The sequence below is a fragment of the Bidens hawaiensis genome, unplaced genomic scaffold (genome assembly GCF_021521415.1).
Source record: "Bidens hawaiensis isolate Kalapana, Puna unplaced genomic scaffold, B.hawaiensis_p1.1 tig00004282_1, whole genome shotgun sequence".
NCBI classification, from domain to species: Eukaryota; Viridiplantae; Streptophyta; class Magnoliopsida; order Asterales; family Asteraceae; genus Bidens; species Bidens hawaiensis.
The window spans coordinates 1,088,390-1,109,240 of record NW_027491257.1 but is presented as its reverse complement, the minus strand read 5'-3'; the positions used below and the strand labels follow the sequence as shown (position 1 = coordinate 1,109,240).

Sequence of the window (20,851 nt, the reverse complement as noted above, 5' to 3'; positions counted from 1 at the left end):
GGCGTTAGCCATAGATGAGAGTTTTTCCCAGATCGAAAGGTAAATGTATCCTGATATGTTGAATTTAACCAGTAGTCCATTTAAAAGATTTTTTTGCTTTTAAAAAAAGAAGAAAAGGAAAAAAAAGGAACACATCTTTTTTCTTTTTTTTTCTTTTTAATCTTTCTCTTGTGTTCTTTATAAGAAAAGAGCTTTAAAGGCCACTTTTTTAGATAAGAGAACTATGTAACTTTATTTGCCTGCATGTGATGAAAAATGTTAGAAGGGTGATGTTTTAAATAGTCAACAAAGAAAAGAGAGTAAAAAAATTGTTTGAACATTTACTACTTACTGCTGGCAAAATCAAGATTTGTACTCCAAAATGAGTCCTATATAAGAATCAAAATACCAAAAACTTGCATCAACAATCTTGTCAAATCATCAAAGAAAATTAGCATTCTTATAACTATCGAGTATTTATATTCAAGAAAAAACAAAATCTTTATGCCATAAAGACAAGTGCTTCCTTGTTGCACTCATCAAATATAAACAACTATGAAAATTGGCTACAATTTGCCATCTCACAAAAACATTCTTCAGGGTTAGCATAAAAGTAGTCTTCTTCTTTAGGTTTTTCTTTAATTATTGTACGATGTTTCGGTTGGCCCATTCGCTCTTCGTGTGACGATTTAACCGTGTTTGAAAACTCGTCCCACAATATAGTCCCGTTTTGGTGCAAGTCTATCAATTCTACAAGTTTTTTTCTGTTTAGTTGGACGGTTTTCTTGAACCCGTGGTACCTGCATCACAATATTTCAAACTGAGTTTTCAACCGGTTTGACCCGTTCTTTTGGTCAATGTTTTGTTTTGACCCGTTTGAGTTAAATCACAAACCAAATGAAACCGTTCATAACTAAATTACCCATCTTTGTATGCATTAAACTAGCTGGGCTCGTTTATCTTAACGAGCCAAAACGTTGGGCATTAGTGTGTAAATCATTCGAGCCAAGCCACGCTCGGTTTGGTTCGTTTATCTTAACGAGCTAAAACATTGTGCTCAAGCTCGACTCATCAAAAGCTCGGACTAGCTCATGGCTCGTGGAGACAGCTTGTTTATTTTTTAAAAAAATTAAAGTTTTGTATACTTTACAAATATTGATATATATAAAAGTAATAATATTTGTAAAATGCATATAATGCAGAATTTATAAAACATAATTCATAGTTTATATATATGAGAAGGATGAGAAGGATTTCTAGCCACACAAAAAAAACCCTTCAAAAAAATTAAAATAAATAAATAAATAATCATAACTCAAAATTTAATAAAAAAACAAAAAAAAGTAAAAACACAAAAATGTTTCCACCGTCTTCCTCGTTCTTACAAAAAAAAACTCGAAAAAGACACAATGTTGAGTGAAAAAGACCATTGTGTCTTTTTGTTTATCATTGTGTTTTGTGTTTATTTTCGTCATTGATTGTGTCTTTTTTCCTTGATATTGTGTCTTTTTTTCTTGACATTGTGTTATATTAGTCAACATTGTGTTATATTTTGTTCGGCATTGTGTTATATTTTGCGATTTATTGTGTCTTTTTTTAGTTATAATTGTGTCTTTTTTCATTTTCGTCATTGTGCCTTTTGTCTTTGCATTGTGTCTTTTCGGGTTTTTTTTTTGAACGAGAATCACGAGGGAAACATTTTTGTTTTTTAAATTTTTTTATTTATATTTTGAGTTATGATTTTTTTTGGCGAATTGGAAATAAATAATCCTAACTTTTGTGTATTGACCGATAATAATCCCAACTTTAAAAATCACTACCAACGGTCCCAACTTTCAACTATTTTTGTCTCAATGGTCCTCCGTTAAAAAACACTTAACGCCGTTACGTTTTTTCCCGAGTTTCAAACCGATGTTTTAGGGCTTTTGATCGGAATAACGATACGATTCGACTGATGTAAAACTTATCTCGAAACGATGATTCAGATGACTTTAGTGTTTTTTAACGGAGGACCATTGAGACAATGTTTCGTCGCTTGAAACATTGTTTCGTCGCTTGGATCACCGTTTCGAGATAAGTTTTACATCGGTCGACTCGTATCGCTCTTTCGATCAAAAGCCCTAAAACATCGTTTTGCAACTCGGGAAAAAACGTAACAGCATTAAGTGTTTTTTAACGGATGACCATTGAGACAAAAATAGTTGAAAGTTGGGACCGCTGGTAGTGATTTTTAAAGTTGGGATTATTATCGGCCAGTACACAAAAGTTGGGATTATTTATTTCCAATTTTCCTTTTTATTAATTTTTTGGAATTTTTTTAGGGGTTTTTTGTGTGACCACAAATCCTTCTCACCCTTCTCATTTTTGTCTCCCTTTGTATTTTAACTTTTCCCTACAACTTATATGCATAAAATATTTGGGCTTTGCTTTTAAACAAGTCATGAAGCCAATACTTTATAAAAATTGTTTTTTTTTTGTTTTTTTTCATTAGAATATATTGTTATTTGGGCTTTAATTCAAACGAGCTCACGAGTTAGCCACGAGCGGACCTTGGCTCGCTTCGGCTCTTACAAACGAGCCACGAGCGTTTTGAACTGCTGCAACACGCATCAAAAAGTTACCTTCGGTGACCTTCAACAAGCTTTGCCATATTACCATCATAAGACGGAACAAAAATGTTACTAGCAACCGAAACCATGAAATCAAGAGCCGCCATTTGAGACGAATGGTTCTGAAACTGTCTCAATTCCTCCCGATGTAACAACGTTTCCTTCTTCACCTAAAAAGTCAAACCAAAAGTCAACTCTTCACTCCAAAAACACCAATCACCTCAAAAACATCAAAACAATCACTTACAATCCGAGGAAACGTATTCCTCAAAACCGCAAGTCGTTTTTCACTACCATAAATTTCACCCGAAGCAATATATATTTGCGTATCTTGACCGAACCCAAGCGCTTGTAATATTAACGTTGCTTCTTCAGGTGTCAAGGGACAAAGACCTTGCGATCTCCGTTCTTCCGACACTATTTCTTTCTCTCTCCACCACGGGAATGCATATCTAAAAAAATAAAACTTGTCATCAAAACAGGTCGGTCGGGTAACGGGTCAAAATGGGTATTTGGGTTTACCTCAAACGTTTAAGTTCCTCGGATTCTTCAATAGTGCATCCATGTGTACAACCCGAAAACGCCAACATGTCCATTTCGTATCGCAAATGCAGTGCCATAAATGGACCTTTTTCTTTAAGTGCACTCACTAATTTATTCCCGAGAGCTTCGATTGACAGTGTGAACTTTAACGCGTAGAAATTGACACGACACCTAAGCTTTTGGAGATGAGGTGGAATCCCGTTGTTTGCTAATCGTGTATCAGTTCGATTAAAGTGTATAACTTTATGCTTGTTAAAAAGTGGTAAAATCTGCAATTAGGTACAAAATGTAACCATTAAATATCAAAAATAATAATAATAATAGCAATAATAATAATAATAATAATAATATAAAGATAAATACTTGTTCAAGGTAGTATTTTTCACTTGACCAGCTGACAGGTGGCATTTCTAAAGGCGGGAATCCGTATTTTCGTCTAAATCTTTTTGGTAATCGTCTAATAATCCGAATTTCATCTCTTAGTGAATCAATGAAGTGACATACGTTAAATATGTCCTCAAAGTCACATAACGAAACACCAAAACACAAATATACTGAAATAAAAATAACATGCCGAAAATGTTGTTATTATTACTAAAAAATAACATACCTAGGATCGGACCAAAAAGATTTTTTATCGAGCTCTGGAACAACCAGGGTGAGATTTAGAAGACGAGCGACGGTCACCATGTCACATATCTGAAATGGCAACATTTAGTATATGATGAAAATGATTTATGTGAAGTGTAGATTGATTATGAAAGGAAATAAAAGAGATACGAACCGCGGCTCTCATTTGATTTAAACCACCGTTACAAGAAACCTTAAGATACCCGTTACTCGTGTAGTTCCCTGCTGAAGAGGTAGGTCCCAGCAGAGCCCAGTTGGACCCGCAAGACTCACCTTGAAGAGGGACGTCTGCGCAGAAACCAACTGGATCCGCAGGACCAACCATGCTCAGAGACGTGACGTCCTTACGCGCAGTACGCAAGCTGTTCCCGCAGGAAATGCCTCCCAATGGTGAAGGACTCTGCCTCTTCCCGCAGCTGCGGATACAAGCCATCAGGGAAGGCTACACGCACAAGGCACTTAGCTCTCAATCACAGTGTCACCTGAAGGAATGAGCAAAGCCGGGAACAATCCCGCACAAGGGCGGGAGGGGGAATACTCCCGCCCAAATAAGCCAGTCCGTACGATACGGGAAGATCTTCTGTACTGTACCTGACGAGGTATGGGCAAAAGATCTGACTAAAGATACGACAGCTTATTGACAACAGTATGGCGAGCAGCATGCTCTTGTACTGTATGTCACTATTAGCCGCTGCCTACTCACCAACTCCTGTCAAACCACGTGCATAACCGGCAGTTGGTGGAAAAGGAATAGTACACAGCAGGCCTGGTCACTATCAGCCGCTGCCTACCCACCAACTACCAGCAGGGCACGTGCGTAGGCCACTGTTGGTAGAACAGGAATACTATTCAGCAGGCCACACCTCCTTGGAAACCTACCTTCGGCTATAAATACCACAAATGGTATGATCATCTCATCTTATCATATCTTATCACATTATCATCATATTATACCTGATATCTGCTCTAGCAATCTCTTAATATACATTTATATTTAAAGAGCAATCTAGTCTGATTCTCACGCCGGAGGGTGGTCACAAGGAGGAACCCCCCCCCCCCTTCTCAGTGACAAGCTCACGGTGTCTGTTTTGCAGGTTATCAGAAGAACCATCTTTGCCGGGTCTAACCCCTCGTGGGAAACATCTATCTAACCCCCAGGTTACCCGTAATCTGTCGTGGGTACGGTTAGTGTTTCTTCATTGGCGCCATCCGTGCATAAAGCTAGAACTTCATTTTTCTCCAGTTTTTTCAAACTTCTGGAAAGATGGTTAAAGAAACTCCGGTAACCACAACCCCAGCTACTGGGGGTAATACCGGCTACACAGTTTTTACAAACACTACCCCGGTTACCCAAGCCGGGGCAAGTGAAGTAAATTTTACGAACACTACCCCAGTTACCCAAGCTGGGGCAAGTGCAGTAAATAATCGCTCACTGGGATTCACCGATACCCAGTTAGAGAAACGAACAAGACTCCCCCGCCAAACACTCGATGAAGTTAAGGCATGGGCAGAGGCACGTCAAAAGGAATTCCAAGCTGAGTTGGACGAACGCTTGCGTTCCGTCCAACAGGCTGACGAATTCGAAGAATACTTGGACGATGACTCGGAGGAATCCACACCGACGCGAACCCTCGCCATAGGGCAAAAGGGAAGCGTAAGGAAACAGACTCTCAACCGAGAAGGCATTTTGGAGAAGCCTTCAAACCAAAAAACACAGGAGGAAGTCCACGTGACTTCTCCAAAACATTCAGACCAAACGTTGCAAATGCGGGAACGTCCAAATTTGCAATGGACATTGCGGAAGCAATTGCCCCAAAAAGTGCCAAACAAATGTCCAGCATAGGCACATATGATGGTATATCTGACCCAGATGATCATTTGAACAGATTCATAGCGGGGGCAACCGTCAGTAGTTGGACGGAACCTACGTGGTGTTACATGTTCCAAATGACGCTTGTTGGGGCTGCTAGAGCGTGGTTCGATCGTCTACCGGTCAACCACATCTACGACTGGGCAGACTTCCAACAGAAGTTTAGCCAACACTTCAGCCAGCAAAGAAAGTATACCGAGGAGCAATGGACAATCCTCAAATGCATTCGAGAGGAAGATGAATCTTTGCTAGACTTTATCACTCGCTTCAACTCAAAGAAGCTAAGTCTGGGTAATATCAGCGAAGATCTTGTTCGCGCTGCTTTCATCCAGGGCGCGAACGACCCAGAGCTCATCCGCACCTTAACGGGTAAAGATGGCATGCCATCCACATGGGATGCCATCATGACAGCAGCAAAACGCTTTGCGGAAATGAAGAAGCAACTGGGTAGAGATCTCCCACAGAGCACAAACCTCTACACCCAGAAAACAAGGGAAGACAACGTCCTTACCGCCCGATTAAACAAAAAGCGAAAGCTAGGCATTTGGCAGTCAAGGGTAAACTTTGACACCTCATCCGGCTTGCAACATCGGTTAGGCGGAAGGGATAACATACAGTCAAACAAGAACAGATGGACGCCGCTCACCAAAAGCGTCACCGAGATATTCGCCACTGAGGAGCTCCCATGGCCAAAGCCTCCAATAATCCGAAATCGTCACAATGCTGATCGAAGCAAATACTGTGACTTTCACAGGACAAAAGGCCACAACACTGAAGAATGCATAGACGTAAAGGACATGGTCGAAGCATTTGTCAGAGATGGGACGCTCGCGCACCTAGTGGCGCAATCAACGCTGAGCAGGCTGATGCGTGTAGAACCCCAGCTGGGGAAAACACGAATAAAAATTCCAGCTTCAATGTGGAGACTACATGCTGCGTAAAGAACGAGATCCCGAACCAGGTGCGTATCGGCTCGATGGCACTCCCATCCCAACAACATGGAAGGGAGCTCAATTACACAGTTTGCATGTAGATCAATTCCAAATTTGTAAAGAAAAGGCCAAGAGCCACTTCTAATGGAAATGATTCTCCTTAGAACATCGACGCTGATGATTTTACATTTATACTTTATAATTTATTCAACACGGATATGCCGGTTTTCACCGCATAATTACGTGAAAAGTCGTTGCATGGGGAAGGCGGCAAAACCCGCATAAACCCAAAAAACGGCAAACCTTCGCGCAGGTCAGTTGAAGGGGAAAAGTTCAGTCATCCCATTAAATGAAAGTGCCGGTCTATCCGCATGAATCATGATAGAGGAAACTGAACACTAACCTATTAACAACCGCGCGTCGAACGGTTAATTTATTCAACACTAATATGCCGGTTTTCACCGCATAATTAAGTGAAAAGTCGTTGCATGGGGAAGGCGGCAAAACCAGCATAAACCCAAAAAACGGCAAACATTCACGCAGGTCAGTTGAAGGGGAAAAGTTCAGTCATCCCACTAAATGAAAGTGTCGGTCTATCCGCATGAATCATGATAGAGGAAACTGAACACTAACCCATTAACAACCGCGCGTCGAACGGTCAATTTATTCAAAACGAATATGCCGGTTTTCACCGCATACATAAATGTGAAAGTCGTTGCGTGGGGAAGGCGGCAAAACCCGCATAAACCCAAAAAACGGCAAACCTTCACGCAGGTCAGTTGAAGGGAAAAAGTTCAGTCATCCAACTAAATGAAAGTGCCGGTCTATCCGCATGAATCATGATAGAGGAAACTGAACACTAACCTATTGACAACCGCGCGTCGAACGGTTAACTTATTCAAGAGAATTTCTAACAAAAGGATGAGGAAAACCTACACGCAGGTCAGATATAGGTAAAGTTTAGCCATCCTACTAAGTGCAAGTGACGGTCCTACCCGCACAATCACGAAAGAGGAAGCAAAACTTCAACCTATTATCTACCACGTTCAAAGGTTTTTATCCTAAACACTTAGAAATTTCAAAAAAGATGAGGAAAACCTACACGCAGGTCAGATGGTAAAGTTTAGCCATCCTACTAAGTGCAAGTGACGGTCCTACCCGCACAATCACTAAAGAGGAAGCAAAACTTCAACCTATTATCTACCACGTTCAAAGGTTAACTTATTCTAAACACTTGGAAAATTGCTAATTTAAACTAAAGTATGCAAGTCATATAACGTTTATAAAGCAAGGAATCCAGAGAAAATAGCGGTCTTACCCGCACAAAGATTTATATTTCACAATGATTCATTACAAGAATGGCCGGGTAACTACCCGCCTACAAGAAAATAAATCTATACAAGCTAAATCTATCCTAGCAGTGGGAAGGGATCTTCAAGATCAGGCTTCAGGGCCACTTCCACTTGGACCAGCACTATCAGTAGAGCGTGGCAGTTCAAGGAAAGCTTTAAGGATAGCTAGCCCATCATCAGCAGCAGCAACTTCGTTTACCTTCTCCACCACCGGATGCGGGAAGGCGGCATACTGATTCACTGCTTGGTCGTATACAGCTTCAGTATCTACATCGAATAAAGGGAAGTTGGAAGGCGGGATGCCTTTCTCAACGAACCCTAGACCAAGCAGGAAGCCGGCCTTTTCCCCATCCTCGTGAGAAGCATTGAGGGCTGCGCTCATAGCATCGTCATAAGACGTCTCAGTGAAGACTCGATGCACAACCTACAAAAGAAAATATACAAGTATCAGAACCTTTTCTATTTACAAAGAAAAGCGTAAAGACATGAAAAGCTTACCTGAGACAACGCTTCTCGAAGAAGCCATTCCTTGGCAACCAGAGCTTCTTGGAGGGCGGCTTGAGCTTGGGTACAGGCGCGTTCGGCTTCACTTTTATTAAAGTTGGCAAGCAACACTTCCTTTGCAGCAGCCTCTTCGACGCCCTTTAGCTTCCGCTCAGTGTGGTCAAGCACGCCCCTCTGGTCCAGGATTTCTTGGAGCTTCTTCGCGTCCTCCATCGCCAAGGCATCATGAGCCTACTGGAGAGCCTCTAATTTGGCTTTAAGCTCTTCATTCTCCAGGCGTAGAGGCTCAGCAACAGCTTCAGCCTTGGTGGCCCTTTCAGTTGCGTTCCTAGCAGTTTCCTTAGCCAGCCGAAGCTGTTCATTAACAGCTTGGGCAGCCTTGGAGCGAGCCTCGAGACGGGCCTGAACCTCAACTTCAAGGGCCTTGAACGCCTTCTCCTTCTCCGCCGCCGCGGCGGAGAGCCTCTTATTCTCCTCCCGGACAGCCCGCGCCTGAGCTACTTCCTGAAGGCGAGCTGCTTTTAACTTGTCGTTTTCACGACAAAGCAGCTCGACGCGCGGCTGCATCCGGGCCAGGAGAACCCGAAGCTCATTGCTTAGCCTACCCTCCTGGTAGCTAGCCATGGCTTCCCCCAACGCACCACTAGGAGCAGCGTGACGAGCCCACTCCACGCACTCCACAGGGGTGCGAAGGGTTGTTCCTCGGCGAATGTTCCATCGTGGAACAAACACTTCATTGGAATCCGACACTGCAAAAAACAAAAAGCAGTTAGGAAAAGATGATATATAAAAAAAATATATATATATAAATAAATAAATATAAAATTGGCCAAAAGAACCCTACGCACCTGTAGGGTCAATAACAGGCCGATAGCCGCCAAACCCATCACCTGAACCCAAGGGAAATTCATCCAAGAGGTCAGGCAGATGGGAAGGAGGCAGAGGTTGGCGATACGCCCCATGCATACCTGAAGGATCGGCCGTCGTTGCCGATGACGGAGGAGGCATGGTAAAGGCCGCCGCGGCCGCCGCGGTCGCCGCCGCGGAATCCGCAGCAAAAGTAACCGCCGGCTCGGTGAAAGATGCGGTAAAAATGGCACTCACAGCCGGCGGTAACGTCATCACAGCTGGAACAGTCGGCTCAAAGGAGTGAGCAACTGAACCAGCGGAAGCAGGCGCAGGCGCAGCCGCCTGGGTCGTCGCCTCAGGTAGGCTGACCAAGCCTACCGTCATTGGCGAAGAGGTACTCCTCTGCGCTCCACCCTGGAATGCGTCAACATCCACGCCTGCACAAAGAAAAGTGTTAAATGATATTAAGCTATGAAGTTAAAGATAAATGAAGTTTGTACTTACGGGTTTTCTTGAGCCTGAAAGTGCGAACAGGCGGGGATGAACCCGATGGAGCCGGCCTCTTCACGCCGGTCACCGTTGTCATCCTGGGCTCTCCGGAGGTGACACTCGTCGCAGCCTCCGGAGCAGTGGTCTTATCACCACCGGGATTCCCCGCCACCTCTTCGCTCTCGGTCTCCGAATCAGACCGAGGCACCGGATCGGCAGTGGAGGCCACCTTCTCCTTCCCCTTCCCGCCGGCAGCCTTCTTCTTCCGCACCAACGGAGGATTATCTGCGGATTCCTCATCAGAACATACGATTAGAGGAATTCCAGCAGAGGTTTCAACATTGAGGGGTCGAGGGTTGAATAGCGCCTTACCTGGCAGCCTGGCGCTAAGGATCTCGTGGCCTAGCGGGTAGACCTCCACGAACCGATCCGCCGTTTGTTCTAGGATGGGCAACTCGTTCTCGTCTAGAGCGCGAGTACCCATCCGAGCGGGACCGTCAGCCTCCCGCGGGTTCAGGAGCGACTGCAAGTCGTTCCCCTCTGAAATAAACAGGAAAGAAGTTAGAAGAGTTTCTAAATCAACAAAAAGAAACAAAGCATACCGTAAGGAACAGAGTTCGAACCGTATTCAAGGACGATTGGGATCTTTTGCGCATCCGCCTCCTTCCACACCCGGCTCATCCCCAGCATCACCATCCCGGACTCCGCAAACCGGTAAACCGGAGATTGGACCCGGGATATCCTTGAGAACCATTCCGCCTCCTGGTAGTTGGAGGCGTGAAGGCTGGGAAGTGCTTGCCCATTTTTGAACTTCATGGCAAGGGGGATGGCACGAGCGGAGATGTAGAAGAACTCCCGCTTCCACGAGCGAAGACTGCGCTCGGTTGCGCAAATCTTCAAACCCTTAATCCGGGTTATCAACGTATACCACCCCTGGATGCACCTCCCAGTGTAGAAGGTCATCAGGCGGTCAACATAGGGCTCAATGCCCAGAATCCGGCACACCCACTCGAAGTGCCGAATCTTGGCAATCGCCATCGGGTGCACCTCGGTCAGGTGCACACCGTGCCTCTCCAGGACACGGTACACAAACTTCGTCAATGGGAACCTAAGATTCCCATAAACAAAGAATGCAGCATATACCCCGATCTTGCCTCTGGGGGCATCGTACACCGTCTGATGGGGTTCAGGAAACTCAGGCTCGAGAGACTCGAGCATGAACTTCCTGACGACGTACTGATACAGATCGACAGGCAGAGCACACTGGCACTCGCCAGCAGTCCTCTTGTCATCGGCTGTAGATTCGAGATCACGAGACGACATCTTGCAAAAGAAAGAAGAAAACGATTTCAAGAGAATGCTCGACTGAAAGATGAGTATTCGCCGGAAATCGTTCTGAAGATGAAGAGAAGAGTGAAAGTGTGGATTACAAAGAACCCTCTCCCCCTTTATATACTAATCGCAATTAATGCGATGCATTTAATGCGGAAGAGAGAGAAATCGAAGGTGCAATGAAACTATGACACGTGGCAAAAAGCAAGCTGGCAACAGCTGTTGAAAGGACGCATACCATTAATTTCGCGGCCACGCGCCCGAAAAATCGGGCCCACGCGCCTGAAAAAGCGTCTGGAATGACCAAGTACTATCACGTCACCATAACTTCCTGCACGTCCTGACACAGTCAGAAGAAACCGTCGCACGACATTTCAGACGTTTGGACTGTTCTTATCCTTTCACCAACTCTTCGAATTTCAAAATTCAAAAAGATTCAAAAGTAAGCGGGAAAATACCCCTTACCTTGGCAACCAAGTAACCGTAAGACGGATGCGGGTACAGTGTTAAGGCAAAACCCTTCACATACCTAGCACCCGCAGGGAATTGAAGCCAAGAATAACTTGGCAACCAAGTAACCGTAAGACGGATGCGGGTACAGTGTTAAGGCAAAACCCTTCACATACCTAGCACCCGCAGGGAATTGAAGCCAAGAATAACTTGGCAACCAAGTAACCGTAAGACGGATGCGGGTACAGTGTTAAGGCAAAACCCTTCACATACCTAGCACCCGCAGGGAATTGAAGCCAAGAATACCTCGGCAACCAAGTAACTATAAGACGGGTGCGGGTACAGTGTTAAGGCAAAACCCTTCACATACCTAGCACCCGCAGGGAATGGACGCCAGGAATACCTTGGAAGTAAAGTAACCGTAAGACGAGCGCGGGTACAGTGTTAAGGCAAAACCCTTCACATACCTAGCGCTCCGCAGGGAATTGAAACCAAGAAGGATCTTCTGGGCAATGCTTGCGGAAACGGAAATAACATCCCCGCATAGCGGGAACGTCGAGAACTACGTTGTTTGAAGCTCCAGGATGGAATTGGTGGTTTTAACATAATTGATCACTATGTTCGAAACTATCAAAACCTCATGGAGAATCCACACAAGTGGGACTCAACGCTCCTGACTTGCGACGAGGTTACAGACCTACCCGCATCATACCCAATGATCAAGCAGGAAAGTCGGGAATTTCTGCAAGTGACAAGGACTTCCGCGGGAAGAATCTCCATGGAAAACCTTAAAAAACCCTTTTCAAAACCCTTTGCTTAAGTCCAAAAGTTCACCTCACTTTATTAAACACTCATGAGAAGAACATTGGACTGGGGGGACTTGAAGAGGTAGGTCCCAGCAGAGCCCAGTTGGACCCGCAAGACTCACCTTGAAGAGGGACGTCTGCGCAGAAACCAACTGGATCCGCAGGACCAACCATGCTCAGAGACGTGACGTCCTTACGCGCAGTACGCAAGCTGTTCCCGCAGGAAATGCCTCCCAATGGTGAAGGACTCTGCCTGTTCCCGCAGCTGCGGATACAAGCCATCAGGGAAGGCCACCCGCGCAGCAAGGCTACACGCACAAGGCAATTAGCTCTCAATCACAGTGTCACCTGAAGGAATGAGCAAAGCCGGGAACAATCCCGCACAAGGGCGGGAGGGGGAATACTCCCGCCCAAATAAGCCAGTCCGTACGATACGGGAAGATCTTCTGTACTGTACCTGACGAGGTATGGGCAAAAGATCTGACTAAAGATACGACAGCTTATTGACAACAGTATGGCGAGCAGCATGCTCTTGTACTGTATGTCACTATTAGCCGCTGCCTACTCACCAACTCCTGTCAAACCACGTGCATAACCGGCAGTTGGTGGAAAAGGAATAGTACACAGCAGGCCTGGTCACTATCAGCCGCTGCCTACCCACCAACTACCAGCAGGGCACGTGCGTAGGCCACTGTTGGTAGAACAGGAATACTATTCAGCAGGCCACACCTCCTTGGAAACCTACCTTCGGCTATAAATACCACAAATGGTATGATCATCTCATCTTATCATATCTTATCACATTATCATCATATTATACCTGATATCTGCTCTAGCAATCTCTTAATATACATTTATATTTAAAGAGCAATCTAGTCTGATTCTCACGCCGGAGGGTGGTCACAAGGAGGAACCCCCCCCCCCCCTTCTCAGTGACAAGCTCACGGTGTCTGTTTTGCAGGTTATCAGAAGAACCATCTTTGCCGGGTCTAACCCCTCGTGGGAAACATCTATCTAACCCCCAGGTTACCCGTAATCTGTCGTGGGTACGGTTAGTGTTTCTTCACCTGCACAACAAAGTATTAAAATCAAACAAAATCCACCTAAACCTTGGTAAAAATTGCTAATAATTTAAAAGGAATTATTGTAGCATAAACATTTAGAAAATTTATGTGGCATACCTATGTCCTACCAATGAACTAAAACATTTTACCTAAAATGGTCATGCTATTGGTACACATACGTCATCCCGAAAAACCAGCTTATCTGTCACATCATATGGCTATATGATGTCAACTCAGCTCTGGTGCGCAAAGCCTGTCACGTTATACGGCCATACGTGTACCGCCCCCCCCCCCCCCAAAAAAAGTGTACGCGGTACATAGCTTGTACATCACATCATACGGGTCATATGATGTCATACAAATTATATGAGATCATGCAGACCATACAATGTCAAATCAACTCTGGTGTGCAAAGCCTGTCACGTTATACGGCCATACGTGTAACCCCCCCCCCCCCCCAAAAAAAAAAAAAAGTGTACGCAATACACAGCTTGTATGTCACATCATAAGGGTCATATGATGCCATACAAATTATATGACATCATGTAGACCATATAATGTCAAATCAACTCTGGTGTACAGAGCCCTTCACATCATACGGGACCATAGATAGGACGAAAAATGGTCAAACGTGTTGTATGACCCATGTCAGTGATCATATCAATCATTTCTTTATCTGTAAAAAGCGTCACATGAGTAAAATGATTTGTCACTCATACAACTAATATGACCATTTTCTCCTTGTCATATCATATGAGTCATCGGGCCGTATGACACGTCAGTGGTGTCGAGAAACATTTATTAAGCGACTACCTACCTAATACAAACATACTTTGTAACTAACGTGTTGTATGATACCAGTGATCATATCAGTCATTTCTTTATCAGTAAAAAACGTCATTCGAGTAGTATAATTTCTCACTCATACAACAGAAATGACCATTTTCTCCTTGTCATATCATACGAGTCATCGTGCCATATGACACGTCAGTGGTGTCAAGATACATTTATTTAGCAACTATCTACCTAAAACAAACATACATTGTAACTAACTAAAAAAGCACATACAAACAAACATGAACAATGAACCAACAATTACACAACACTCACTTATAGGCGGCAAAGGCGGTGGCGGAGGTCCCCGAATATACGCATTGATCGGGTTCAAGATCCCGGTAAAGAACCTCAGATGCCAAAGCTCAGTAACAGTCAAAAACTGAACCAAACAAGTCCAAATCAAAATACTTGAACAAACCCTAATAAACCAGACCCTTAATCTGGTCCTCTGGGTCACCTGCCCGGATAATTTAACTCCCCTTGCCCCCTGCCCGGAACTGATATCAGATCTAACATCCATTTCTTCCTCATTCTCAACACATTTTTTGTCAATTTCTGATACCAAAATGAACCCTAAATTAATAATTTTAATATCCCAGATCAAAACTTGAGTTGGGTGTTCAAGAATTTGCAAAAAGATTGAATCTTTACATGACTTTGATGAAAAGATTCAAACTTTATGAGGTGGGTGTGATCAAGAAATTGGGAAAGAGAATATTCAAGATTTCAAGATTATGAATTTATGATGATAACACATTGATGGGAATTAATGATATAGGAAATGGGTGTTTAAAAATTTGCAAAAAGATTTAAACTTTTTGTGATTTGGGAGGTTATTAAAAGTTTAAAATCAAGAAATTAGAAATGTGAAGATTTTGATTTTGATTTTGTTTGTTGGGGAAAAGGGGATCTAATGTGGTGAAAGTGATGGTGGATTAATATATTTTTTTGGTGGGAGTATATCATCCAAAAACAAAATAATGCAAATAAATACTTCAAGTTTGTATATTAAAAAAAATAATAAATTATGTAAAATGTGAGTGTTGTGAGAAGTTGGTCTACTGTTGTCTGTCCACCTTTAATGGAGATATAGGTTTGATTCCTAGTAGGGCTTTAATCCAAGGTTCGAACGAGAGGTTACAAATTTCATCTGTTCCTGCAAATCAGGCGATATAGCCTCACGATGGTCAATAAGTCTACCACAAGCATAGCCCCGAAATAATATGCTTACAAACATGAGATTATTTAATGTGAGTGTTGCCTTTGTGTCGTATCAATGACACATTTAAAACTATTTTATAAGATTAAATAACTTTTTTAGAGAATGAAAAGTTTAGTAACGACTAATGAGAACTAATTCTTTTTTTTTACCCGAATAACAGGAAAAGTTTATTGCTATGTAGCATTATAAAGAATGAGTGATTTTAATATATTTCTATAGTTTAACGAAGAGTCTGCTAACTTGGCATAACATTAGAAAGTTTTTAAACCAACCCGTTAAAAGATTTTGTTTTTAAAAGAAAATTTTACTCACATAATTTCGCTAAACAGCTAAACAAATTTCCTAATTTAAAGAGAATCCTAATACATGTTTTGGGGCTTTTTGAGTTAACGCGGAGGAGAGAGAGATCCATGTTAAAAGCTTGAAACTTGAGGTGGGTTGACATTTTCTTTTCTTTTTATTTTCATAAACATCTAAAAGATCGAATTATTAGTGAGACATTTTAAAAGACTTATATTACTTTCATGAAAACTTCAATTTTGATTATGAATTTTGGTCCATAAATCAACATGCGTCCAGCTTTTAAAGTTTTAACCCTTTAGATTACTAACATTTCAGTTTTTGACATTTTTCGTCCCTAAAAGAAAGGACCCTAATGATTCTGTTAACTCAAATGTGACCTCACGGACTCACATAAAGGTGGGTATAGTCTTTTGTCTCTTTTCTTATACGGATAGGCGGGGATTAGACTATCTCCAATGAGGAAGAAAAAAGAAGCCGTTACATGCCTTTGATGATATGGATGAGCGAGAGTGAAGAAAGCCCTTAGCTAAGGGCTTAAAAAGTAGAAAATGGCGTTTGTTAGTGGAAATGAGGGACGCACATGATAATGGCCGGTTGTAAATGAGGACTTTTGAGTCTGGGCAACTGATGTGGCATTGGGTAGATGAGAAGGGCACATAGTAAGGGCATTTTGCATTGTGGATAGTCTTTGAAGAAACACTAAGTGACCCCGGGCAGATTACGGATAATCTGGGGGTTAAATAAATGTTTCCCACGAGGATGAGGTCCAGCAAAGAAAGTTGTTCTTCAGGTGACCTACAAAACAGACACCGTAAGCTCGTCACTGAGAAGGGAGGGGTTCCTCCTTGTGACCACCCTCCGGCGTGAGAATCAGACTAGATTGCTCTGAATATAAGTGTATATTAAGAGATTGCTAGAGAAGATAAGATAATGAGATATCAGATGATGCCCTTACCATTCCAAGATGTTGGAGTATTTATAGCCGAAGGTAGGTTTCTTAGAAGGTACAGCCGGCTGAATAGTATTCCTGTTCTACCAACAGTGGGCTACGCACAAGCCATGCTGGTTGGTGGATAGGCTGCGGCCGATAGTGACAAGGTCGGCTGTATACTGTTCCTTTACTGCCGGCTATGCACTGTTCCACCAACTGTAGGCTGCGCACGTCCCATAGTAAGGGTTGGTGAGTAGGCAGCGGCTAATAGTGACAAACAGTACTAGAGGGTGCTCCTCCTCGTACTGTTGTCAGTGAGCTGTCACCCTGTGATTGGTTCATGGGCTGTTTTGGTCAGATCGTCTGTTTTGCCCATACCTTGGCAGGTATAGTACAAAAGATCTTCCAGAAGCATACGGACTGGCTTATTTGGGCGGGAGTATTCCCGCCTTGCTCATTCCTTCAGGTGACTACTGAAGTAGCAAGAGTTAGTGCCTTGTGCGTGTAGCCTTGCTATCAGTGCGGGTAGCCTTCCCTGATGGCTTGTATCCGCAACTGCGGGAACAAGCGGGGTACTTCACCATTGGGAGGCTTTCCCTGCGGGTACAGCTGGCGTACTGCGCGTAAGGTCTTCTCTGAGCATGGTGGGTCCTGCGGAAGCAGTTGGTCGTTGCGCAGACGTCCCTCTTCAAGGTGAGTCTTGCGGGTCCAACTGGGCTCTGCTGGGACCTACCTCTTCAGTCTTAGAAGAAATATTTTGTAACCTATTGTGATTGTTCTAGACATGTGACTGTAGAGTAAACAATTGGGCAGGGATTAGAAGAAATATTTTGCAACCTATTTTGATTGTTCTGGACATTTGACTATAGAGTAAAGAATGTAAGCCCAAACGAGCAGGCGAAAACCACGAGTAAAAGAAAACTATAATGATGGACTCACCTCCTTAATCACTCATGAGTCTATGATAGCCCCGTTAATTGGAAAAAGAAGCCCGCCATTCGTTTCTAGCCCCGTTCAGTGAAAACAAAATCGATACTTTTCAAACGAACAAATGTAAGCACAAATGAACAAATGAAAACCACAACGAGTAAAAGAAGAATATAATGAGGTACTTACCTCTTTAACATCCCACAAGTCTCTAATAGCCCCGTTCAGTAAAATCAAAAGCCCACCAATCACCGCTAGTCCTGTTCGGTGAAAACAAAATCGACACTTTTCAAACGAACACATGGAAGGCCAAACAAACAAATGAAAACCACGACGAGTAAAACAAGACTAGAATGAGGGACTCACCTCCTTAATCATCCAACGAGTCCGTTAAATGAAAATAAAATATCACCATCCGCTGCTAGCCCCGTATAGTGTAAAAATAAGCGACACTTTCCAAACGAACAAATGAAAAACGCAACGAGTAAAAGAAGACTAGAATGAGGGACTCGTATCCTTAATCATCTCATAAGTCCCTAATAGCCCCATTACTTGGAAACAAAAGCCCACCAACCGACCAACCGTTGGTAGCCCCGCTCAATGAAAAGAGAAGCGACACTTTTCAAACGAACAAATAGAAGCCTAAACGAACAAATGAAAATTATGACGAGTAAAACAAGAAAAGAATGAGGGACTCACATCCCCAGTCATCACATGAGTCCCAGATATCCTTGTTAATGGGAAATAAAAGCCAACCAGACGTTTCAAGCCCCGTTCAGTGAAAACAGAAGCGACACATTTCAAACGAACAAATGGATGCCCAAATGAACAAATGCAAACAACGATGGGTAAAAGAAGAATAAAACAAGGTACTTACCTCTTTAATCATCCAACGAGTCCCTAATAGTCCATTGCAGTGAATACAAAAGCTCATTAGTCACTGCTAGTCCTGTTCAGTGAAAACAGAAGCGACACTTTTCAAACGAACAAATAGAAGCTCAAATGAACAAATGAAAACCACGACAAGTAAAACAAGACTATAATAAGGGACTCGCCTCCTTAATCATCTCATGAGTCCCAGATAGCCCTGCTAATTGGAAACAACAACCCACCAGTCGCTACTATCCCTGTTTGGTGAAAATAGAACCGACACTTTTCAAACGAACAAATGGAAGCGCAAACGAACAAATGAAAATCATGACGAGTAAAACAATAAAAGAATGAGGGACTCACATCTTTAGTCATTCCATGAGTCCCAGATAGCCATGTTAATTGGAAATAAAAGCCCATCAGTCATTTCAAGCCCCGTCCAATAAAAACATAAGCGACACTTTTCAAACGAACAAATGGATGCCTGAATGAACAAATGAAAACCACAACTAGTAAAAGAAGAATAAAACGAGGTACTTACCTCTTTAATCATCCAACGAGTCTCTAATAGTCCCATTCAGTGAATACAAAAGATCATTAGTCGCTGCTAGTCCTGTTCAGTGAAAACATAAGCGACAATTTTCAAACGAATAAATAGAAGCTCAAACGTACAAATGAAAACCACGACGAGTAAAACAAGACTATAATGAGGGACTCACCTCCGTAATCATCCCATGAGTCCCAGATATCCTTGTTAATTGGAAAAAACAGCCCACCAGTTGCTACTATCCCCGTTCGGTGAAAACATAACGGACACTTTTCAAACAAACAAATAGAATCTCAAACGAACAAATGAAAATTACGACGAGTAAAACAAGACTATAATGAGGGACTAACCTCCTTAATCATCCCATGAGTCCCTTATAGCCTTGTTAATTGAAACAAAAGCCCCTTAGTCGATGCTAGCCTCGTTCAGTGATAACAGAATCGACACTTCTTAAACAAACAAACGGAAGCCCAAACGAACAAATAAAAACCACGACGAGCAAAACAAGACTAGAATGAGGGATCTGGGATCTGTAGATGAATAAAGAGAGAGAAAACAAGTATTGCTGCAACAGTTACAATTTCGTGAGCACATATTACCTTTCCCAATTAAGGTTTCCGTCTTGGCCGTAACCATCGAAAATTGTAACATTTTCTAAATCTGCATAACTAATAATTTTTTTTTATTTAGTGTGTGTAATAGACAAGTTTCCAAACTAATCTACTTATCTATCTACCTATAGTCGTATACTATTAAAACAAAAAATTCTTCAATATGTCATTCAACTAGACTAGTCAACTTGGATGCCAACTAATATTATTATCCTTTATATAGTTATAACAAAGTTACAAATATAACTTTAAATGTTGTATTAAATGAGATTTTTAGACATTTATGAATTATAAAATTCTATTTATCATTATTTATATCATATGAATCCATAAAGTATGTTATTATGTATATTATTAAATTTATCTTTTCTGTTGCATTTTTTACCAATCGCGCATTACACGGGCTATATCCTAGTGTAGCATATGTAGGGTTGCAAACGAGCCGAGCCGAGCCCGACTCGACCAGGCTCGAGCTCGGCTCGTTTAACTTACACAAAGCTCGAGCTCGGCTCGTTTCGAGCTCTATTTTTAAAGCTCGAGCTCAGCTCGTTTCAAGCTTTATTTTCAAAGCTCGAGCTCGGCTTGTGAGTAGATTTTCAAGCTCGAGCTCGGCTGGTTTACTAGCTCGAGCTCGGCTGGTTTACTATATATCAACTAGTTTTTGTATAATTATAATTATTTTTATATAATTTTTTCTATTATAATTTTATTATAAAATAATATATATTATTTAAGTATTGTTATTTATTTTTTCATAGCATTATATATATTAATTAATAATTATTAAATATATATTTTAAAATTTATATAATGGCAGGCTTGTTTAGGCTCGCGAGCTAGCTCGAGTTCGATAAGTGAAGTTCGGGCTCAGGCTCGTTTATTAAACGAGCTTGCTTTTAGGCTCGAGCTCGGGCTTGATTAAGCTCGGCTCGATCGAGCTTTTTAACGAGCCGATATCAAGTAACTCGGCTCATTTGCACCCTAAGTATATGTTAGAATAATAAATATATTTATCATTTCCACCCACCCTATTTATCTCTGACTCGGGCTTGTTTCGAGCTCTATTTTAAACACTAATTTTTATAACTTCTTACAGTAATGTGCTTCCTCAAAACAAAATATATCTTTGTCTTTCATGCATAAACTATTACTATAACAACATGACATCTTGTGATGCTTGAAAGCAGCCTCTAC

General features: G+C 42.4%; 1 pseudogene across 1 annotated transcript; it reads right to left on the bottom strand.

The window, feature by feature from the left end:
* Nucleotides 1-532: 532 nt before the first annotated feature.
* On the bottom strand, nt 533-14,959 carry LOC143626059 (rhamnogalacturonan I rhamnosyltransferase 1-like; annotated as a pseudogene). The gene is made up of 7 exons (XR_013152367.1): nt 14,520-14,959; nt 3,916-3,983; nt 3,495-3,830; nt 3,111-3,400; nt 2,836-3,040; nt 2,601-2,758; nt 533-779 (listed from the first exon to the last, which is right to left on the bottom strand). The product of XR_013152367.1 is annotated as a rhamnogalacturonan I rhamnosyltransferase 1-like (transcript).
* Between the last annotated feature and the right edge of the window lie 5,892 nt (nt 14,960-20,851).